General features: G+C 38.8%; 1 long non-coding RNA gene across 3 annotated transcripts in view; it reads right to left on the reverse strand.

The window, feature by feature from the left end:
* Window positions 1–21,782, reverse strand: part of LOC116216613 (uncharacterized) — a 148,376-nt gene extending 126,594 nt beyond the window's left edge. For all 3 annotated transcript variants that reach the window (XR_004159735.2, XR_014882769.1, XR_014882768.1), the window contains exons 1-3: window positions 21,506–21,782; window positions 8,054–8,143; window positions 5,011–5,068 (exon numbers count right to left, since the gene is read on the reverse strand). This is a non-coding gene — a long non-coding RNA (uncharacterized LOC116216613). The remainder of the gene's footprint in view (window positions 1–5,010; window positions 5,069–8,053; window positions 8,144–21,505) is intronic.
* Between the last annotated feature and the right edge of the window lie 2,378 nt (window positions 21,783–24,160).

A 24,160-nucleotide genomic window follows, 5' to 3' on the forward strand; every position in this document is an offset into this window, starting at 1 on the left:
CAACTTATGCATAATGTAAGGCACATAGGTATCAGTATCTCTATTAAAAATTTAACAAGTTGAGGGGAGATATCTTAAGAGGATTTCTCAAGGTCATACAGTCAGAAACAGCCTACCAATAGCCTGCCTACCAAGACCAAAACCTAAAGGCAATATGCAGACTTGCACACACATCCATATGATGCCAAAGATAAAGAATCAGTTTGCAGCCTGATGATCAAACTGGAGTTGAATGCGGAACTCATTCAAGACTTGACACAAATGCACAGACAGCCCTGTAGAGATGTTCTATCACAAAAACTTGCATTTCAATGTACTGTAGAGCATGCTCCATAGGTATTGGCACTGATACAGGGAGAGCATTTTGCTTCAAATCCCATTCCCCGCATATCTAATAACAGACAATAACTTTCTACCACCTGCTTCCAAGAGTCAAAAATGTTAGGTAGGAGGTACTGTGGCAATTCCTTAAGTATTTCATTTGCTTTATACAAACAAAAAGGAAGTAAAAAGAGTAATTCCTTAAAACACAGTGCAAAGTAGCATTAATTATTGATTAATGTGATAAAGTATTTCAAGAAAACAGACATGACTGAGATCATACATTATGATGATATACAATCATTATAATGATTAACAACTGCTTACGAGGACGCATCCATAGTGCTTGTAGAACTATGTTCATCTGTGAATTAGTTAATCCAAAAGCTTTATGAAAACATGAAAAGACAATCAGAAAATCAGCTTAGTAGTTAAATTTGTACAAAGACAATTTGTACAACTGATTAGTTTCCGAGCAATATGGCAAAGCCTTCAAACAAGAAACAACTTAAGAATGGCATACTTGTAATTGGTTTGTATTCATCTTCCCAGCAAATTTATTTGCAAAATAATAGCCAAAATTGCTGTTCCATTTTCTAGTATATGAAGGAAACTACTTATATTTATGTACACACAAAAATGTGTGCTCTGAATGCTCCCTGCTAACAGACTGTGCTGCTTGTGAATAATGCTAACAGGCAATTTCAGTCCCATGAATTAAACAGACTCGCACTCCACTTCGGTTTACAGGCAGTCTGAAAAAAGCCCAATACAACACTGTGCTCCAAATCTTCTCCTTCTGAAAACGCTTTGTGACCTCAAAAGGTGCTGTTTTTTTTTTTTTTTTTTTTTGACAAACATTGGAGAAGGGAAGATTTAGTGGGGGGTGGGAATCTTATGAATGCTTACAAATATCTAATGGGCAGGAATCAAGTGAATGGGGCCAGGGTCTTTTCAACAGTACCCAATGACAGAACAATGAACAGTGGGCACGAACTGGGATACAGGAAAGCTTCATCTTAACATGAGGAAAAACCTCAGAGATATCTCATTTGAGACAGTCAAAACCTGTCTGGAAGCTTTCCTGTGTAAACAAGTGTAGAGAGTCCGCTTTTAGCAAGGGAGTTGGAGTAGTCCAGATGTCCCTTCTAACACAAAAGATTCTGTGATTCTGATACATTTCAGTGCAATTGCATCTGAAATACAGCATAAACTACACAGAGTAATTCTTCTCCTTTGTCTGTTTGGAGCACACACTCCAAGCAGACAAGCTAACAAGCCCTCCCCAGAGGTTTCTAGGCGCTCAAACTGTTTATAACAAAAATGTTTTCTTGGCATGATAAAAGAAGAAATGCATCCCACCATAATATCTAAAACTGAATTTGCAAGAGGAATGCCACCTTACCTGTGGGAAGGCTAGAAGTGAAACGTACCTGTAACACTACATAAAATGCTCGATACATAGCTGCAGTATCACAGATGTGATTTACCCAGCAAGACAGGGATCAGAATAGTGCATGAGAAAGAAGATTTAAGGGACTCTGCCCACTTATTATCTCTGGTCCTGAAAGCTTATGCTCCCACTTCATACAAATTGTCACAGTTGCACATCACCTTTTCTAGGCAACTGAAGGGTAAAAAAAAAGCAGTTCTAATCTGCTAAACAGTCTTGAGACACAAATCAAATTCAGTCTCTGTCATTAACTTCTCTGATGTGTGCCTGAGGTTAGTATGCTATAAATCTCTAGAGAAAAAATAAAGCAACTGTGCTATAATGGAGCATCAAATATACAACAGCAAAAAGGTTAAAGCACGAAAAGCACCAAAGGCTCCAATACGAACATTAAGTCATCTGGGTGTATCAGCAAACCTTGTAACTCAACGTGGCAGGGGACCAGTATATAAATGATGTGACCTCCGAGCAGCAACACAAGAACACTGCTGTCTAGGAACCTGCTGAGTCAGGAAATTCACAGTTTGCTTTAAACATACGCTTCCATACCTTTTAGCTTTTGTTTCATCCTGAAATGTAAGCTTGTATGTACAGGTCTTTTCTGAAACAGGAAATTGTATGATTTATCAAAAGCAAGCAAACACTGAGGGGGGAGGAGGGGGGAAAGGAAGATGAAAAGTTGAATTCTTAGGGAATAGAATATCAGTATTATTAGCAAAATAGAGTTTTTTTCTTTTCAGGCAAAGAACGTATGGAAAAATCAGGCTTAAGACTTGAAACATAGTGATAATAATGTGATACAATGATACAATATACCACCAAAACTTCTGTGGATTTAGGTCTACTCCAAAAAGAATTGCAGGAGAAAGCCAATTTTCAGTAATATTAATAGGCTATTACATAGGTAGAGCACAGCTTATAAGCATAAAACAGTTTTCAGAAGGAAGAACTTTCAAAGATAAAGCTGAAATCCTTTACTCTGTTGTTCTGCATGGCTACAGTAACACACTATCCTGAATAAAGATATTTAAAGATGGGGAAATGCAAATTCTTAATACTTCAATTGTTTTCCCAGCTTCAGCTTCACCAAACCAGGGATTGCAACACTCTAGAAACTGTAAAACAAGGACTGTTTATCAAAGATCCACAGGTAGAATCAATGTGAATAAATGCACCGAGGACTTCCCTACATCCTGCATATGTCTCCCACATCCAGTACCCATGTCCACACTTCATATCAGTTCCCAGCCATCTAGGGAGGCTGGGAGGAGTGCTGTTCTCCTTCAGTCTCCAGCCCATGATTTGGCCTGACAGAGCCAAAATCGGGCCACCGTTTCTTCAGTGTCAGACACCTATCAAACAAGGCCTCAAAAAATAAATAAAATAAAATATCAGCCACATGTGCAGCCAAATTTCCATATCTTCATTTCATTCCATCAGTCCAGCATACGGCTATTGCATTCACAAAATGCAAATACTTTTTCTGAAGCATGATTCTCAGTACAAAAATTGATTTATTTTGATACAGGCTTATAAGGGCACAAGTACAGGTAGATACACAAAAAAGGAGGAGCAGGAAAATTCAGAGAAAGTCATTGCACTATTAATCTGCCACAGCAGACTTAAGCAGACTTAGATATCCTACTTAATTTAATAATGATGCCCTAAACAGGGCAAATATTTTACGTTTTAATATAAAGTTATTTCATCTGTCTTCATCATTTATGCATCATCTTCTATGAATAGTGAGAGTCTGTCTGAAAATACAGGCAAGAAAGAAAGGCTTGAAGGTGAAATATAGAATTGTTGTATGTGAGGCAATGTACAATAAATGAGATAATATGAACCACTCAATCATACTGCTTAAGTTGTATTACATTTAACTCAAATTTCAGTTTTGGTGTAGACAACTGAGAACAATATCAAGCATTTAATGTTAGCAAGGAAGGCAAAGACAAGTAGCATGCACAATTAATGAAAAAACCCATGGTGGATTTGTTATTGCAGTATTATTTTGTTCAGTTCATTTGAGAACAAATTTTGCAAGAAATCTTTCAGAAAGAAATAGAAAAAGAGCTTTTACTAGTTCACTAGCTCTGAATGGAATGGAGTTGCAGGAGTACTGTATGACTCGTGCATTTTGAACTAGTGATTAAGTAGAGCTGCTAACACCACTGCCTGCCTTATTCTGAACAGGGCTTCTTGGTTCCGCAGCTCTTTACCACGAAGGAGGTCGGGGGGAGGGCAAGAAGCTGAGGGGCACAGCCAGGACAGCTGATCCAAACTGGCCAAAGGAATATTTCAGGCTCAGCAATAAAACGGGGGCTTTATAGAGACTGGAAGGGAATTTGCCTGCATGTGGGAGCTGGTGAGTGATTCCTTTTGCGCCACTTAACAGTAGGGTGGCTGAAAGTCAGACAGCCTGAAGATAATGCAAGCCTCAACAAGTGGAAGAGCATCTTACACTGGAAGATGCCATGAGGAATGTGTTTGTTTATACAGACATGCTGGTAGTACTTGTTTTTCTCTAGCTGTGACAGCAGCACAAAACATAACACTGTGCAAATGTATAAACTAGCAATGAACTATACTTTGCATAACAATAAAACATTTCCATTCTTTAGTATTTTTTCTCCTGCACCAAGTAACTAACATTACGTATTCTTTCTGAAGGTCAAAACCCCATTAAGTCAGAGGCATGCACCTTCCCCCTCCCTATTTGCACACACAACAGAATCCTTAAGGGTCGGATGCAGAGATTGGGTGTTCTCACACCAAGAGGCTTTGAAACACACAACTCTGATTAGCAACTGGAAATGGCAGCTTTAAGATGCATTTAATTTTTCTGTCACATAACTGATAATTCTTTTTGGTCTGATAAAACAGATTAAATTAACCACCCATGAGAGCCACTAAGATATTACATCTGTAAATTCTCTGGTATGTTAGAAAATACTTTGCACAGCATTATCACGTAACCAGGGGCAGGGAAATACATACACATACACACACTTGGGTGCAAATATACACATATATACACACACTGATGTAAGAAAGTATGAACAATGAACTAAATAGTATGATTTACTTATATTCTTGTTGCATTTCCCCAGTTCAATATTATTAGAGAGAAAATCATCCTGAAGGAGTTGGTCCCTATCTTTCCATAATGATCTTTCTTCTCTACCTCTGCAATAGAGCTTTTCTTTCCTTGATTTTTTTAAATTTGTACTTACCAGAGGAGCCTCTTATAGGCTTACTCATTTCTTGAAGAACGTAAGCACATAAGTAAATCTGTACAGAAAAAAAAAAGCCCACATCACACACAAAAATGAAAGAAAAACCTTGTAACTTAGTAAATATCATTCTCTGCCCATAGGCACCTGGATTAGGAACACAAGGCCAGAATACACAGATGTCAACAGTGTCCTCTTGGGATTTAGCGGTAAGAGAAGCACTGTTTGATTTTTTCTGCGTGTTATTTATTTTGCCCACTGATGAGAAATTGGATAAAGCATCATCTTAAAGACAACCTTCAGGATACCAAGCTTTAAGGAATCAATGTCAATTTTCTTTGAGCTCACTGTCCTAAATTTGAGATCCTTGTTCTCTCTTGTTCACCCTCTACCAGTTTCATAAATAAATCAGCACAAGGCATGGAAACTTTTCAACTTGAAAAAGATTATTTTCTATATACTACATTTCTCATTCAGATTTTTGTCAGACTTGGGTTTACATCCTCCTGTGTTTTTATAATTTTTTAGTCACAAATCCTAAAATGTAACTTCTGTGAATTACTTCCCTATGTAGTCTCATGAGCACTTTAGATTTTAAGTCATTGCTTTTCAAAATGACTTCTGACATCAATCAATTTCCCGTCAGCATAGTTTACTCAGAATGGTCTCCAGAAGCGAAGGCTATTCTTCCACATAAGAAAAAAGCACGAGCACAGTAAGACATATTTTCAGGATTTTTCAGAACAGTCTTTCCATTGAAACTGTAATTATGCTTTATCAGGGAAAGTGGAAAATGGAAAAATTTGTTTTTTGAGAAAAATATCTTCCTTCCCTCCCTCCTTTTCAGCTCACTTAGATACAGGAATTTAGCTTGCAGGACTGATACCCCAAGCTAACGTGAAGAATAAGCAAGTCTTGTTCTGTACTTATTACTACAGACATAAATAGATATTTTATATTTAAAAGTCCTAGCTACATTGGATTGCAAATGAACCACCCTAAAGAACTTCTGGAATTTCAGATGTTCCATGAATCTGTCTTCTTAAGAAATGCTTTTTACACAAGGAAAGCTTAGAATTTTAACTGACACGATTCTTAAATTAACAGTGGACGAGACAGTGATAAGAAAGGTATTTCCTCTGACAAGTGAGTTGAAGCTAGAGCAATAGTAGTGAAACACCATGTCTGAATAAAGGGAAGGAAATCAAAGAAACTTAAGCTAAAATTTCAGGACAGTAAATGACCAAACAAAATAAAATGGAGAGGGGGATACTTTATCCATTATTTTACAAATACGTGACAGATGTTTTGACCCAACACAGGCAGTTGTGCTCAACGTATATACTCAGTAACTGAAAAGATATGGCAAAACCTGAAGATGCTAATAGCCCAGATGATGCATTCACTGACAACTCATTTATTATACATACGACATGAAAATGTGCAGCAGAGCCAGCCTATGCAGCTAAGTCCTCCACAATTAATATTCAGCAGGACTGAAGAGTTACAATGGGATCTGGCCAAGTTTTGATTATTGCTGTTGTACTTGCTCCAGAACCAGTTTTCAGAATCCCCATATTCAAGAAATGTCAGTTTATAGGGAAACTTTTACATAAAACCTTTTTTGTTTAAGTAGCATCTCTTTGTACACATTTAATCAAATTTAATTTTAGAAGCTGAGAGAAACTCTTGAAAAAAAATGCTCTTTCACTTAAAATCAGGTTATATAATTCTGCAATTCTGAACATGTTGTTAACAGGAAATGTAAAGAAAATCTTCATATAAAAACGCAGCAAATGCCATAGTACATATCTTTTGTTTTACACCATCATCACTCATCCAAAATACATCTTAAATACTAGGGCATATATTTTCAGAACTTTTCCAATGTATGAGTCCATTATTGCACAGATAAGAATACCAAGTTAGAAATGGTTTACAAACAAGACTTTTACATCAGAAGTTTTGTGACAGAACTTGAAGAGCTTAGAAGTCCTGAACTGTATCTGTGTACCTGTGAAATTACTCAGCTGTCTGGTTTTATTCTGAAGGGTCATTCTAAACACTGCAGTTGACTATGTGTTTTTGTTGCCAGAATCTACTAAACAAATTCTCTCAGGTTTCTATAGATGAAAGAGACCGAGCTCTCATGCAAAAAGTGGTTTCTTTGATTACATTTACAGACCCTTCAGTCACTCTACTCTACCAGTCTTTTCCTACACCTTTCAAGCTGTGACAGCTTAGATAAATGACACGTTAAGTAGCTCATTATAAGTCCACTTCTGCACTACAGGAATCGATGGCAGCATTATCAAAGACTTCAATGGCAGCTGGATTAAAGTTCAAAATGAATCATGTATACATTTATCAGAAAAAAAAATACAATTCACACTTCCAAAACTTCTCCATATCTGTTTATACTGAACCAATCTTACTATAAAACAGCAGTGGCTGGACACTTTTGTAGAGTATTACTAAAAGCCATTGAAATGCAGCTTCTCATTCTGCCATTTTCATTCAAATCTCTTGTTATGATTGCTTGCCATGGAAGTCAAAGGAATTAAAAGCCATTTCAACAAATGTTGTATAAAAGAATAAAAACAATCTGGGACAACCAAGGTTTAAAACTGCCTTCTAAGACAGGCAAAATATTGATCTGCTAGAAATTGATCCTACTATGAAGCAGTAACCAGAATGCACATAATTTAAGGTTAAGCTTATAAGAATCACACAAAGAGCTCTGGTGATTTAACGTGCAATATAATGCTCCTATAAGGTTGGAGTAATGCATATTCCAAGTGGGTATGTATTTCATTTTCTCCAGCATGAAACCAGAGTGTGAAAGTGCAGTCAGCCTTCCAAGTTTTGCATTCTGCAAAGACCATACCTGTTGTCCAGGTAACAAGAATCTGCAAATAAATCTCTTGGTAATAACGAATCAAATGCCACTAACACTGAACATCTTAGAAAGTATTCAGAGATGAGATTACCTTCTATCTTAATTCACAGTCTGTAGCAAATATAAAGATGTTAAGCTACTCACTCTTAGGCAGAGAATGAAAACCCAAAGCCTTAGCAACCTTCTTGCAAGTCATCTTGACATCACTTTCAAGATCCATCGTACTTAAAGACCCTGTAAAAAAGATAAGAATAACATACCATGTCAATGAAATAAGAGTATCACTCCTGACCTCAGCTTTCTGTATGGGACGTGGAGCACTGTGGACACGATACAAGCGTGTACGTAATCCCACAGAGACCCAGGTTAAGAAGAAAGTAACACTCCTCCTTGAAAATCCTGTCAACGAACAGAAAGGAACTCAGAAAATCTCTACAGAGAATTACGTGAACATGACTTAGAGATCTGACTTTCAACTCTTCCTAAAAATGTAGTAGTTAAGATGCAGATGTTATAAACGTGCATTTTTTCCCATGCAGAGAAGTCTGCATTTTAATCTCTCTGCGGTTACAGACATCGTGTTGACAGAGTTGTCATGGTAGAAAAAGTTGCAATTTTCTAGATGATTGTCTCTTACACTTTCTTACTGTAACTTAGATGCCTTTTCTTCAAAGCTGTTTCTTCCATGCCCTACAGAATATTTCAGAAGGCCGGGAATGAACGTTGTATATGTTTACGTATCCCTTTCTGGACTGCTCATCTTCTTGTATCCACTGCTTTTTTTTGTGCAAGCTAGAAGCTAGCTGTGGTATAAGACAATAAGGAGGGTTGTTTATTACGTGCAACAGATTGCCTCCATTTTGCACTCTCTGGTAATAGCTAGAGCTCAACTACTCTGCCATCTTAGAGACACAAATCTCTTTCTAGACAACAAAAAAACGAGTTGCCTCAAAATAACATGACTAGGGTGCTCAAAATTGCAGCCATGTCTCAGCTTGAGCAGCAGTATGAATATTTTTGAGGTTATTTGAGGTTGAGTATTTTTGACCTTATTTAGAGGTCATCTGTTCAAACACACATAACAGAGGATTCTTTTAGTGATACACGACAGTGATTAAATGGTCTATTTACACACTGGATTTATTTTAAAATGCATAGCCTTATGAATCAAACATCAGCTATTTCTTTACAATTACGTTTTTGCAAGCCTCATATGTATAATACAGCACTCCACTCACTACACCGAGTATCATTACACAGAGTAATACATCACATAAAGTAACCTCACATACATAAGCAGACACTGAATCAGCTCTTCAAATAAGCCTCTGAATCCAGTGCTGCGGTTGTACAGGAACAGTGCCAAATGTCCCACTGATATTCACCCATGATATCCAGAATATTTTCTCAGCAGGGTATCTGCCCACATCACCTTGATTAGCTAGTAGGAATTAAAGTTGAACAATCATGACTATTCAGGGTATCATTTACAGGTTTGTTCAAGGAAGCTTTGAGCACAGCAGTATTTGAACGAAGGGGAAATGAGGGGAATTAAACCCACACTTGCAGCTGTCTGCACTTACAGGAAACAGAATGGTTCATCTTATACACACGAGTATATTCTCTCTACATTATGCACACTCTTGGCCTCCAACATCGTCTTCTCCAGAGGATTATGCACACATTGAGTTAGAGATCTGCTCAGCTACTGTTCTCAGCGACAGAAAAGTTAGTTTTGTCTCCAGTCAAAATACAGTTCTTCTTGTAGTTTCCAAAACAAAAATAACTATTTCCCCACTTTCAAAATTTAGCCCTAGAACAGCAAAACACTTGGTGTTTCTTCTAAATATTAACTCCAATGATCCTACTAATTCCTACTTCACTTAGAGACAGTTCCTACAAAATCAGGAGATAGGAGTAAAATTGGTATTTGTTGGCTTTTTTCACCCTTGCCTCATATGTGGCTACAAATAACTTTACAGATCAGGCAACATTTGACCATACTAGTTGTGCTTATCCTATGAAGTCAATGGAAGTAGCACAAGTAGCCAGGAGTCAGAATTATTATTCCTTTCCAATCTCATGTTGAAACCAATGCCAGACCGTGCTTTGGAATTAACTTTTAAAAATGAAACAAAACTATAGGAGGAAACAAACAAGTAACAAATAAAAAAGAAACAACCAACATGGAAATATCCACTGCAGGTTACTTGCATGAAAATACAGGGAGAAAACAGGGTTTTGATACTGTCACCTCAACACTAACTTGATGTGAGATACAATTTATCTTTCACTCCTAGTTTAAACTGTGAGATACAATTTATCTTTCAGTTTGAAACTGAAATCTAAATCCTCAAATCCAACATACTGGGAATGTATAGACCTGTTTCAGATTCGTGCAGGGTTTCAAAATGCAAGGGCATCAGGATGCTTAGACCTTGGTACAATTTCCCTTCACTCACTCTCTAACAACAGGTATTGCAAAACTTCAGGGATTCATGTCACAATAAACCCAAGGGCCAGATCTAGATTTATGACAGTGGAAGCTGATCAGCTAAATATACATAAGACTTAGTGTCACTGCTTTTAAGTCATTCCATAAAAAAATGTATGCTTGAATTGAAAAAGAAAAAAAAAAACCTCAAAAATGAGCAGAGGGTTCAATCCTGCTCTGAATCAACAAATGAGGGCCACCCCCACCTGCTGAATTGAGCCTGGAATCCTATTGGAATCTTATTAACATTGAAGCCAATGTTTTTCTTTACCTCTAGTCACAAAGGTTAAGTAATAGAAGAGGTTAATTTGCAAGATACAGCATAAGCCTAGGAATAACCTAATTTCCACAACAACACTGAAACTTTTAAAGATTATCTCATTGAACTACTCATCCAGAATATGGAGTTTTATGCAAGTTTCAAATAAAAGTGCATTAAAATGTCCTGAGCTGATCCAAGGCAGAATAAAGGAGTCTGGGACAACATATGCATCCCCAAGAGATAAAAAGATGCACCTGTGTTTCAATGAGGCTTGTCAGAACAGCTTTGCATTTACTGGCACTGCTGGTTGCTGAGAACAGCAAAGGCTACACTGGGAACACTTTGCTCCCTTAACTCCATTGCAGTCATTTCCCAGAAGTCAGCTCAGCTCCACCCAGAAGTGCCACCCAACAGCACAGTAACTTCTATGTTCTTCTTGCAGACCTCTATTATCTGTTTACATCCCACTGCTTACTTCCCATTTTTCCTTTTTCTTTACTTTCCCATTGTTGCTTACTCTCATTTTCTGTTCTGTAAAGCTATGCAAATGTGATTGCTACTACTTTCGTGTTTACAGTCCTGCCTTAATCAGGGTAAAAATATGAACACAATAGACAAAAAGACCGTAGGAAAACAAAACCCTTCTGAAGGAAAGGTTTATCTCCAGTGTTTGCACACCAGCTCACTGACCAGCCAGGAAGCCCTTTGAAAGGCCTTGGTTCCAGACACCTCTCACTACACCCAAATTCTACATACATAAGTAAATCTTTTAGTACTGTTTCTAGGGGTTGATACAGCCACACCCAAATACAAAATGAAAGTCATTGTCAAATTCAGAAAAAAAAAAAAAAGCTTCTGAAAAAGGAAATATGGTCCCTGTAGGGTTGTCAACCATTCCTAAGACAGCTGGCAAGAACTCCTTCAGAAATCTGGGAAGCAGACGTTTCAAAATTTCACTCATATCTACCAGTTCTTATATGTTTATATCAGATATTATACATAGCATTTATATTGAGATTTATACATTGGTACTTTTAAAGACCAGTTTAACAGCTGAGACAACCTTTCCCAGGAAAGCTTAGAGTGGAAGAAGCATGGTTTTAAGAGACAGAGCAAAACAAATACAATTCCCTTCATCCATCCTCAAAATGTAAGGAAACAGCCAATACTAACAATCTCTCTTGAGATACTATGAGTGCTTTTCCTGCTTATATAGAACTGAATATTACAGTTCACTTTTAACCTTCTCCAAAAAACGTGCTATCCCTTGAACTACTTTTAGGACAGCTCAAAACTGAATCAGCAACTGATGCAACAAGTTGATTAATGACATGCACTTAGCAGTAGTCCAAGCTTCTCAGCTTCTGCCTAAGTCGTAAACAAGAAATCCAATGGTAGAGGTTACAGTAGAGAATGAGTATTTTGAAAAACTGCAGCAGTCATTTGGTCTCAAAAAGTTGGATACGTCTCGCTTATATAACTTCTGGTCTAAAGTCTCCCGTTGAATAGTTTAGCTCAACCAACATATTCAGTAAAGCAACTGACACAGCACCTTGTTTCTTACAGATGCATAGGCAGTTCACTTCAGTGCAAGGATACAAGTATACGCCTATTATATAACTACTAAAACTAAATCCCTTTGTGTCAATGCAGAATAATGGATAAAAATAAATGAAGTTTACTTTTACACACACATGTATGCATAGAGAGATTTAGAAAAGACTGAATAAGTTGAGACAAGTGTTGAGGTGTTTTCTGTATTCAAAGAACAGTTTACCACTTTCAAGGTTAAAGATCATCCATTTATCATCCTCACGTATTCGCTAAGGACATAAGAATTCTACTTATTAAAGCTGCAGTTAACTCTAGAGTCTGCCAACACCAGATATCTGCAAAACACCCAGTAAGGTTCAATTTGCATGACTATCAAATCTTCAAAACAGCAAATCTCTGAGGGCAGCAAAGCTGTTAAAACCATTTTAAGACAATGTGAGTTCACCAGTTTACTCTGATGACAACACAAGGTGGTTCAGGCACTTCATGCTGGAAAAGATCAAGCATTGCCACTGCTGCAGAAATGTTGTTTTGCTGTTTCAGGATGGTCCTATTAAGACAAGCCCAGGAAGTCAAAACAATTAATAAAAGCTTTTGATTTTTCTGCTAAACATGGGAAGTGTTCTTTTTTGACTATATCTAATAAATGGCAATGAACCACGCCTGTAGAGATTCATCATTTGCAAAGTCTCCAATGTAGATTCAAAGCTTGATAGATGAGATACCACAATGAAAAACAATGGATTATATTGAAATACAGTCACCTTTGGGGTGAACTGCAGCATTTTCTTCTCTGGAAGCACTATAGTATGCCTTATAGGTTAGCATTATCTGATTGGAGCTCTGCTAACAAATTCCTTCAAGGTCATTTTCAACAACTGGAAAAATGTATTCTGATTTACAGTGGCTAAAAATGAAGGCATTCAAGTTGCCTTAAATCTGAGTATCTGCACAGGAGTTAATACACATCTTCAGCATAGCATAATATTATAAGAAATAATTGTGTGCAAAAGACAAGGTCATGTCAACTACAGTCTTCACACAAAGAAAGCTGTCCAACAAGCATCAGCAGATATGAAACCTTTTTAAAAAGGTACTTAAATGAACTTCTAAATAACACCGTCTCCTCTTCAAGACTAGAGGATCTGACAGCTTAGAGGCTTTAGACAGATTTTGCTTTGTTTCTATTTTATTTTTCTTGCCCACCACACGCAGTGAGGTTCAGAGAAGTTCTGTGAGGAATATTATTTATTAATATGTTGTGTTGTTGATTACTCTGTCTTGCAGACAAAGAAATGTATATGCATAAGAGCAATAATCTGCTCATAAATTCACGAAGAATGACTATTCCCTTTTAAACTAAGGAAACTAATATGATAACAAGTCACTGTTACTTGAAAATACTCCAGCAGCAGGAAGTTATTTACTGCGCTTGTGTTCCTTTTGTTTAGGAACAAACAGGAGAATAAAACAATAGCATTGCAGTCTTGATCATCCTCTGTTGTAATACCTAAAAACAGTGGAAGAAGAGACTTACAGAATCAGACTCCATAACCACAAAGAAGTTATGAGAGCAGGTACGTTTATTTCAGCAGTGCACACGCTGGATGCAATGGGGGATCCTTCTGCCTACCCTGTATACCAGGAAGCGGACGCGTTACATATTTGTAAGCCAAGCTCATACGTATTCAATAGATTTCCTGGAACCTATCTACATATTAATTATTTTTCCGGGAGTTCATTTACATAAAGTCCCTCCCCCTGGCACATGCATCGTGTGCTGGTGGTCTTTGGGGATGAAGTTACTTGTCTTCCTTGCTCTGGATCTTCACCTCTGGCCCAGTTTGCACAAGAAAACCGATTCTTGCTGAGGATGTCCCAACACTTCGTGTTTGTTCCTCTTTCTGCTAACTATGGAGATTAGAGCTTATCTTTCTCACTGCTGTTTGCAAAAGCACATCTGTGAGTCTTAAGCAATGGGCAGAATTCAACCCCCCCCTCCATCACAAGGCTAGAAACATTTCAACAAATCATTTGTGCACTTGGCTCAGTTCAACTCATGATCACTCATTCCCACAATGACACATACAGGAGAACAGATCACAGCTCCCTCCCAGAAGATCTCGCTTGCCACATCCTCTGCCTAAGGAGTCCCTTTTACTTAACCTAAGTTTTAAAATAATTCAAATACAAGAATGACTAAGAATTAGACACATCTTTTGATCATCTTGCTACTATCAACTGCTATCTACTGAAAAAAGAAAAGATTACTAGCATAAGGCAGTGACACTCTTTAATAGACATGCCTTCAAGGCACAGTCAACTTGAGCAGGACATAAACCCCGACAAGGCACCTAGCCCTTACCTGTAACCAGTCTTGGTTGCACGTGAAAAAAAGGCTTTAAGCACCTACAATAAAGGTCTTTGTTCTGCTCCAGGGAAGGATTCCACACCTCTTTCATCACACCAGCAAGGGAGCTTGAAGCCCTCTTGCAACAGCACTCCAACTTGTTCAGCCATTCCCTCAAGCCTATAAAATTAGAGTAATATCAGCATCAAAAATATTAGAATATAGGCACCGAAGGGAACACTGCGTGGATTCAGCTTGTTTGGGTTCAGGTATAAACTCCACAAATGTAATTCCAAGTGCTTACTTTATAGCACTATTACTGCAGTAGATATCCCTCCTTAGAAACAGAGGGAGTTTCCATTCAGCTTTACCGGGAACATTAATGCTGCAATTTCTTACCACTTTGCAGCTTTGAAGGATGATAAAGGTGAAATACAGAAGCAATTACTTCAGTTCCTATAGGACTACTAGTTTGTCGGCGTTTTGTTGTTTGGGTTTTTTTAAAATGTTTATTTTTAAAGTTTAAGTCTGATACACCCAGGAGTTTCTTCGCAAGTCTTTACCTTTCAAGACTAACCACAAACTCATCTGACAGCTTTTTACACGTGCACACCACAGCTGTGATCTAGGCACTATTCCGAAGAAGCTACCTACTGAAGGCTCAGGTCACCTTTCCTCCATGTAAGCCACACATTTCTCATTTCATTCTTCTCATTCACTCCTGCTACGGCAGGGAGGAGGAGGAGCTTTACACACACTATGGATTTGGGGTCCCTTCCCTTCCGTCAGCTCCCAAAGTGCCGTGGGGTGAGTCTTCTCCTACTTCTCCAACTATGGAAAGGCAAACTAGTGTTTCCCATCCATAAATAGCATATTATTGGTAGTATATAAGACAGTGAGAAGCATTCAGATAACCCATTCAAATAAAACCAACCAACTAGACGTGAGCTATCCCATAACACCCTACCTGAGAGACTTAATAACCCTTCCCTCCATAAGCACTGCCTGCTGAGAACAAGTTATCTGCTACAGCCTTCCCTGCACTATTTTTCAACTATTATATGATTTAATTTGCACAGGTGATAGGTACTAAAATGCCAGTTGTGTAGAATGGCAGCTGGGTAATAAGCTTTACTTTATGAAATAAATAAACTTCAAGGGCTTCCAAGCCTTTTCATCTTAAGTCACAATCTAAATCAAGAGCATTTGGATGAAACACAAGGAAAGCTGGATTTGTGCTGATAGGAACAAAAGAATTCAAAAGCTCACTCACACTGCAGCCCACAGGGGCAGTGATAATATGAATAACCAAGACTATCAAGTAATTCTCCCAGTTTAAGAAAAACACATCTCTGAAGATGATTAGTGGGAAGGTCTGTTTCATGCTAATTGACCCAACAGCACAGGAAACAACCAGTTTATGGCGTTAATTTGATGCAAAATTGAAACTGCCCGATATAAACAGTGATCTTTTAATTATTTTAAATTGCAACACTCTTTTAGCAACCCAGCCTTCTTCAAGGCACTTTCCAGTTGCACAGGAGCTGAGTATGATCTATAGAATTAATCCTTCTACTCTCTTGCAAAACAGCTATAATTTTCAGATGACAGTTATCTGCATTTGATATAAATAAGAAGGAAACATGCTGTTTACCATGTGAAATGATCAGCCTCACGGTGTCAAAACTTTTTATACTTCACTCCTTCTATTTATCTAGGTAGCATTCTCTTTTTCCTCACCAGTAAGAAGCTTCACTTCCATGCAGTGAAAATGAACCCTAAATTAAGGATGTTCTCCCTATAGTATCTATGTCATCCTTTCAAAATTCTCTATTATTTTAATCCTGCCGTGCCTGGTAGAAAGTGATTCACAGATGCTCAGCCCACTCCCTCTACAAAGACAATCATTTAAAGGTCCACTGTATTAACAGATGTTAGACCTGAAAACAAAACAACACAAAAAAAAACAAACATTTTCCTCCTTTCCCATCTTTACTGCTCAGGCTATCAGCATCAATTTTGGTTTTTGTGCTTTTGGTGTCTCACAGTAGTATGTTGTTTAGTTTCTCATTAGCTACTTTTTAAATACACAGATGATAAACACTAAAAAAAAAAATCATCCCAACTGTTCTCCCCCCACTTCTTTCTAAACTTATTCCTTTCTAAAGATGCTATCAAAAGGGGAATAAGTACTAGTCTAAACATAGGTGTGTTCATGCGTAAGAAAGCATTCAAGGGAAAGATGGAAGGAAAATAATGAAGCAGAGAAGACATGCTCAGTCATTAAGGAATTTGTGTACATCATTCTGACAGAAATACATGCATCCCTAACTGAAGGTACTGTGCAGAACTTCATTAGCTATGCATGTGCCAAACAGAGTTTATTTGTGCCTCCTTATAGACTTCTTGAAGTACTCAAAAAGTTTTTTGGTCCAAATATGAGGTTTGCTCCAGAAGTAATGCTTCTAATTTCATTACGTTGGCACACGATTTCAGAGGCAAATACTGGTGGTACAGCTGCAGAGGTTGAACCTCCCCCCACAGTGTTCCATTAAACTTTATTGCCCTGGGACAGCTGGCAGCAGAGAGGCAATCTGACTGGATGGCACCTGACACAGAAGTGTGCATAAAGCAAAGGTATGGAACTGAATTCTTCCATGCAGAAAAAAAAAATACATCCATTAACATTCATCAACATTTGCTGAACGTTTCTGGGGACCAAACAGAAATGTGAACACAGTGGTGAGGTGGGTGCTGTGTTTCAGCAGTGGTGACAGCAATGTGAAAGTCAAGTGACATTTCAGAGAGCCATGCAGATTTTTAGGAGCGTGGCATGCAGGCTCTTGTCCATCACTGGCAAAAATTCCAAGCTCTGGTGGTGTGTGGGAATAAAGTGACGCATTTCTTTCTATCTCAGACACTGTGACAACACTGTACAGAACCATAACTTAGAGAGCAAGAATTCACATTCTGATGGGTTAAGAAACAGACTTGCAGCTAACCAGTGACTAGCCAAATAAAGCAGTAACAACTCTGTGAAGGCCTCAGAACAAAAATACTGTGACCCTCTTGTGAAAGGTTGAGAACAAACAGGCATTGTGCACAAGCAATGGAGAAGTCAGGAGTTGGTCATATTGCTTCAGGTGCTCTCCTCTCCCCAGCAATCACAACCTTCCACAGCCACAATGTAAAGGGGGAAGTACGGCATGTGCACAACACACCACGCTGGACACTCTCAGCTGGCAACAGCTCCTGGCCCAAGTGGCAGGGACCATTGTGTGACATAGAAGGTACTGCCAACCCCACAGCTGGCAGCACACTTCCCACCTCATCCTCAGCTACCCCAGAAGAACAAACCCTCAGGATCACAGGATCCACAGCGGTGATTTGCTCCTCTTTATTTTTCCTTTTTTCCTATCCTCTTCTGTCTTTTAACAAATAAAGACACACTCCTACTCAGTTAACACTTTACTCCTTTCCAAGTCTTAATTCAGAGGGATAAAGATCAATATAGTGAACCACGAGCTGCTTTCACTTGCAACGTGGTGACTAAGGTGAAAAACAGTGTTTCAAAGCTGAGAACTTAATCCATCAAATAATGTTATTGCACTCTTTTAGTGTAGTTCATGGAAATAAGGAGGCAATACTTTCGGCGCCACCTATGTGTTATAACAACAAGCAAAGCAAGTCAGTGGAGCACAAGCACTAGAGGCTGCTCTCATGAATAAGGACCTTCACCAATGCTTTTACTAAGAAAGCAGATCAAAGGGAAATCCAAATAGAAATAAGGCAGCACAAGCCTGGAACAGAGGTAAAGAGAGATGCTGACATTTGCTGTTCAGCAAATAGAATAGATGGAACAGTTACTGTCTTCTTCCCTGCACTTCTAGTTGCTAGTGTCCAAACTGGAAACGGGCACAGATCCTCTCAGAACACTAAAACACATTCAACTTTTTACTTGGGATGGTAAATAGCGATAGAACAATGGGGAATGATTTTAAGCTCAAGGAGAGCAGGTTTAGCTTGGGTGTCAGAGGAAAGTTCTTTACAGAGAGAGTGGTAAGGTGCTGGAACAGGCTGCCCAGAGAGGTGTTCAAGACCAGGTTGGATGGGGCCCTGGGCAACCTGCTCTAGTACCAGACCTGGAGGTTGGCAGCCCTGCCTGTGGCAGAAGGGTTGGAAATTGATGATCCTTGGGGTCCCTTTCCAACCCAAACCACTTTATGATTCTATGATACTCACTGCTGTCACTTAATTGCCATTACTGGGTTGCCTAACAAGGGTTAGCAAACTGGTTAGGGAAAAAAAAAGCACACTAAAAATAAAATTAAAATGAAAATAAAAACCAGCTGAAGATTGCTCCATTAAGGACAAAAAAGCCCAATCGAATTTTATCCAGCAATTGAAAGTAACATGGTCACATTATCTTCATAACCCCTTGATTCAGCTGCTTTGAGATAGCTCTCCTTGTTTCACAAGGAGGCAGGGGCAAGGGTGGCAGCTCACCTGTGAAACATGCAAAAAGGTTCAGCCTTAGGAAGATTTGTATATTCTCAGATAACTTTCATGTTCTGTTTTCCATCCTGCCTTCTGTTTTCTCCTTATGCCCTTCATTCAGTGCCACAGGAGCTCTATAAGTGCAGTTTCTACATTTGTTTCACCTTTCCTTTTCTGTTACTGCTGAATAGATTTGTGCTGTTATCTTAATTCTGACTTGTTAATTCTTAAAGTCATCGTCTTTTACCCTCCACTGCCTTTCTCCATTTTGTTTCAAGGCTATTAAGATAAGATTTAAATTTTCTTGATTTCCGTATGCGAATTGCTAAGTCACAGCCTGAACCAATGACTGAGCACCTGGTGAAGGAACACAGCCAGCCCTGGGAGCACAGGTGAAAGAATTCACCTGTGCCATCAGAAGAGGCTGGACCTGGTCCCACCCCTCCTTAAGCCTCATTTAAGGCTTTAGATAACAGCACTGTCATCTGTCTCTCATTCTCTCAAAATGAGAAACAATGGTATCTTCTCCCTCAATTACCACTTCTTCAACTGAAGCCAGCTGAATATTTGCAGAAAGACATGTATTTTAAACAAGCCTTCAGCACTCCCTGGTTTTGTCCTCGTTAATTCATTACCTGAGAAGTACTTTTCATGCTCTGGTTTCCATTTTTCTGGATTTGGACAGGTCTGTAGTGCAGGTTCATGTACTGAAGTTTTTCTAAAGTATTTTCCATACTGGCTGAGTTATGCTACACCTTTTATCCTGGTACAGTTGAAACCTAATTATAGCCTGAAGGTATTTCTCTACAGATCTTTTTGCTGTTTCCGTGCCAGCATCTCAAGGTGAATAAACAGCATATAAGCATAGTAATGCAAACACGTTATAGGCAAAGTAGAAGGAAAATTCTTACCCTACACACTTATTCCCCAGGCAGATAATCACAAAGAAGTAAATATGGACTCATACAAAAAAGAAGTCACATCCAGTAAATAATACACAATGAAGCAGATCAGAGAGGAATAATAGAATTGTTCAGGTTGGAAAAGACCTTAAAGATCATCAAATCCAACTGCAACTTAACCATACCACCCTAACTCTAACAACCCTCTGCTAAATCATGTGCTTGAGCACCACATCCAAACGGTTTTTAACCACCTCCCTGGGGAGCCTATTCCAGTGCTTAACAACCCTTTCTGTAAAGAAGTGTTTCCTGATATCCAACCTAAGCCTCCACTGGCACAACTTGAGGCCATTTCCCCTCATCCTGCCACCAGTGAGAAGAGACCAAACCCACTCTCTCTGCAGTAACCCCTCAGATATTGGAAGAGAGCAATAAGGTCTCCCCACAGCCTTCTCTTCCCCAGACTAAACAGCCCCAGTTCCTTCAGTCTCTCCTCATAGGCCATATTCTCCAAGCCCTTCCCCAGCCTTGTTGCCCTTCTTTGCACCTGCTCCAGTATCTCCATTTCCTTTCTGTACTGAGGTGCCCAAAACTGAACACAGCACTCGAGGTGAGGCTTCACCAGTGCCGAGTACAGGGGCAGGATGACTTCCCTGGTCCTGCTCACCACTCCATTCCTGATACAAGCCAGGATGCCATTGGCCTTCTTGGCCACCTGGGCACACTGCTGGCTCATATTCAGCCAACTGCCCATCAGTACACCAAGGTCCCTTTCCATCAGGCAGCTTTCCAGCCACTCCCCCCCAAGCCTGTAGGGTTGCCTGGGGCGATTGTGACTAAAATGCAGGATCCAACACTTAGCCCTACTGAAACTTATATAGTTTACGTTGGCCCATTGATCCAGTCTAGAACCTTTTTGTTGCCACAAGGGATTTCCTAATGCGCAGCTGAGGGTACAGTGATAAATAAAAACAACTGTAGCTGGATATGTCATCTCTGTTTCACACTAGAATGAGGGAGATGAAAGTAGGAAAAAAATCGTGGTTACTCTGGCTTTGCATCCCATATTGGCCTGTGTCAAAGAAAGTACCTGTGCAGCTGCATTTTTAGGCTTGAGTTTCTTATCTCCTTCCTTTCAAAAGCAGGAAGGTAAAGGCACAGAGTCTTTGAAACTGTCTGAAAAAAATAATTAGACAGGAGAGCATTTTTAAAAAGATAGGATGCTACAGGAAAAGGATTACTGTGGAGGATCAGCTTCTTAAAAGAGAATGAAACATTCTAGTAACACATCAACCTGACATGCAAGATATCAGAGCAAGTTAAAAAGTAGTATGCAATTGTCTTCTGCTGCAAATGTTCTCATGCTGAACTGAAACTGCTTTCTGTGATATTTTGCCTTGAGTAAGTAGCTTTCTATCACTGACCTTTAAAATTACATTCAGAAATAATTTACTGTTTTCCTTACAGGAAGAAACCACCTCCTTTTGACTATTTTGAAGTCTTTTTAGACTCCAAGCTCCCATCCTAGGTAACTTACCTTACGTGAGTATCACATATCAGGAAGACTGGAAGTTTGTATTATACATATGGCATACACAGAAGAAGATGACTTGATTCATGACTGTAGGGCAAACAAAAGCTCTTACTGAAGTGATTTTCTCTAGGTGTCCCATCAGAACTTATTCACAATAGCCTTTCAGATGCAGATATGCATGCAGAGCCATGTATGTGCAGAATTACAGAAGCAGTCTGATAATATTCAGTGCACTGGAGTCAAGTTGTCAAGTCTAATGAGTTGTTGGAGTACCCCACTCCAACACGATGCCTTCTTCCATATACCTAAGCAACAAAATGAAGTACAATTAGAAGTTTCCTGTAGTATAAAAAAATTGTTAAAGTTTTGCCTATTTCTATTCTACTATTGTGTCCTTAGAAAATGCAATATTCTATTTTATATATATATATATATATAAACAGTTACAGTTAAATAGAGGGATGCATTTGCTACATTTGTGACTTGTTTATATGCTGTCAATGTTCCATAATAAAAACATCCTTATTACATTGTTATGGTCATGGAGGCCTACCTAAAAATCTCTACCTAAAATTTTAAGAGACTCATCACCCTTCATGTACAGTCTACTTACAGGTCCTGAGTGTTTTGGAAAACACTAAGTATGTATTTGTAAACAAGATAATAGTTCTGAATGTGCCGTTATTTTATGTTTTGATACTTTCTGACTAAATTGATTTATATTTATGAGAGGGGTTTAAGCTATAAGAGATTCCTAGCCTTACTATACTTGGAGACAAAGCATGTTTAAACAACAAATTATAGAAGCATAATTAATTTCTTATTACAAGTCCAAAGGACTTAGCCAAGCAGGAACTTCCCCCCCCTCCCCAGTCTTTTGATTACATATTCTCTCACCGTTTCTGAGAGAAAATACTATGGCTGGATCTCTCAGACATGCTTGCACAGGCTTCCAAGTCATAACCTGCTTATTCACTCTTAAATATTTCTGCAGCAGCACAAACAAAATTCAATCTGACTGTGCAAATACTTACTGAAACTCTAAAAGGTGAGTTCTGAAGAAGAGTATGTTAAAAAAAATGTAAATTAAAAAAATCCAGTAGGTAAGTCGCACCAGAAAAGCTCTACACTATGCTTTCATCTCTTATCCCCAGTTCAATTTCTGCACTGAAAAATGAAACTACAGGTTTTTATACGCAGGCAGGCTTATTAGATCACAAGCAAGGTCTGCACAGCCACCACCATCACACAACAATTGCCCTAATAGCGAGCTAGATTTAAGTCTGATTATCAGTCTTCTCTTGAGAAAACTGGATTTGTGGTTCCTTACTTTTGTATTCCTTCAAGATGTCATTCAGGCTAATCTAACGACAGAAGAAGCATTCTACCCCATCAATGAATGTATTACAAAGCAAGACATGTTTCCCTTGTAAACACCTTCACGTGCTGTCTGAGCACAGACTCATAGACGTGTCAGGGTGATACTCTAAGCCACATTCCAAGTAATCATCCATTCAGGAAAAAGAAAGAGAAAGGGTGCTTGAAACCTCTTACAAAGTGTACTGCAGGGAAGCTATGCACATTCACCAGTTCAAGTGACTTCCATACTGAGACTGACTTGAGAAATAAAGGCTTTCGAGAAGAACAACAACGGAGAGATGGTACAAATAAGCTACTTGATAACAAATACTTAGAAATCCATACTACTTAAAGCTGTCCTTAATTAGGAATCTATCAATTGCATGAGTATCAAGAGGTTCTGGCACAGTATCAGCAAAGAGGGTAGCAAGAGTTCTGCATGACCTTGTTTTTTGTATTAGTCTACAGCAGTCAACACAAATGACTTCAAGAACAGTACAGAAACTCCATTTTAGGACCTACATCTATTATCTACTCATCAATCTTACCTAAAGAGCTGTTAGACATCCAGCAGCGCCCACCATAAATCAAAACTAGAAACAACGTCTGAACTATTCTGACATCCAGTTGACCTGCAAACGCTCGAGTTCCCTGTTGGGATCCACTCACAGCCAACTTCAAATCGCTCTCTAGTACCGGGTCAATTTGCATTTAAAACTTCCAGTTAGGACCACTGCCAGATGAGTATTCCCTTCAGTGCGTGCTTACTTGATATAAATAACCCACGACCATGCTACTGCTTCATTTTCTGTATCTGTGTCTAGATATTGCTAAGAAAAACCACACAGGACTTCCACTCAGCTGAGGGTAAGGCTTTTTCACTCCACCCTCAGACTATCCTGCCCCTGGTGTTAGTACTTAAATGCTATCCACTCACAGATGCTAGTTATTTTACTCATGTTCAATTTCATCTTTTGATTTTACTTCCCTTTGCAACACCTTGGAGTTCAATTAAGACCAGCAATAAATGATATAGCATGTTGCAGTTATTTTACCAATGGTAAGCTGAAAGCATTCGAGAAAAATCCATGGAAATTAAAAAGCAGCTTGTTTCTTGTTTCAGTTGTCTTGTTTTGACAGTACCCTCCAGCTCCTGCAGGTTTAATTTCTCTTTCGAGCTACAGGAATAAAGCAAAGTGCCAAAGAAAACCACTTTGTCCAGCCTCAGCTAGTCATTCTGAAGTATAATTACAGAGCTGAATGTTCAGCCTGAAGTTTTCCAGATAATTTGAGGTTTAG

Source organism: Meleagris gallopavo, chromosome 4 (assembly GCF_905368555.1).
Source record: "Meleagris gallopavo chromosome 4, MGAL_WU_HG_1.1, whole genome shotgun sequence".
NCBI lineage: Eukaryota > Metazoa > Chordata > Aves > Galliformes > Phasianidae > Meleagris > Meleagris gallopavo.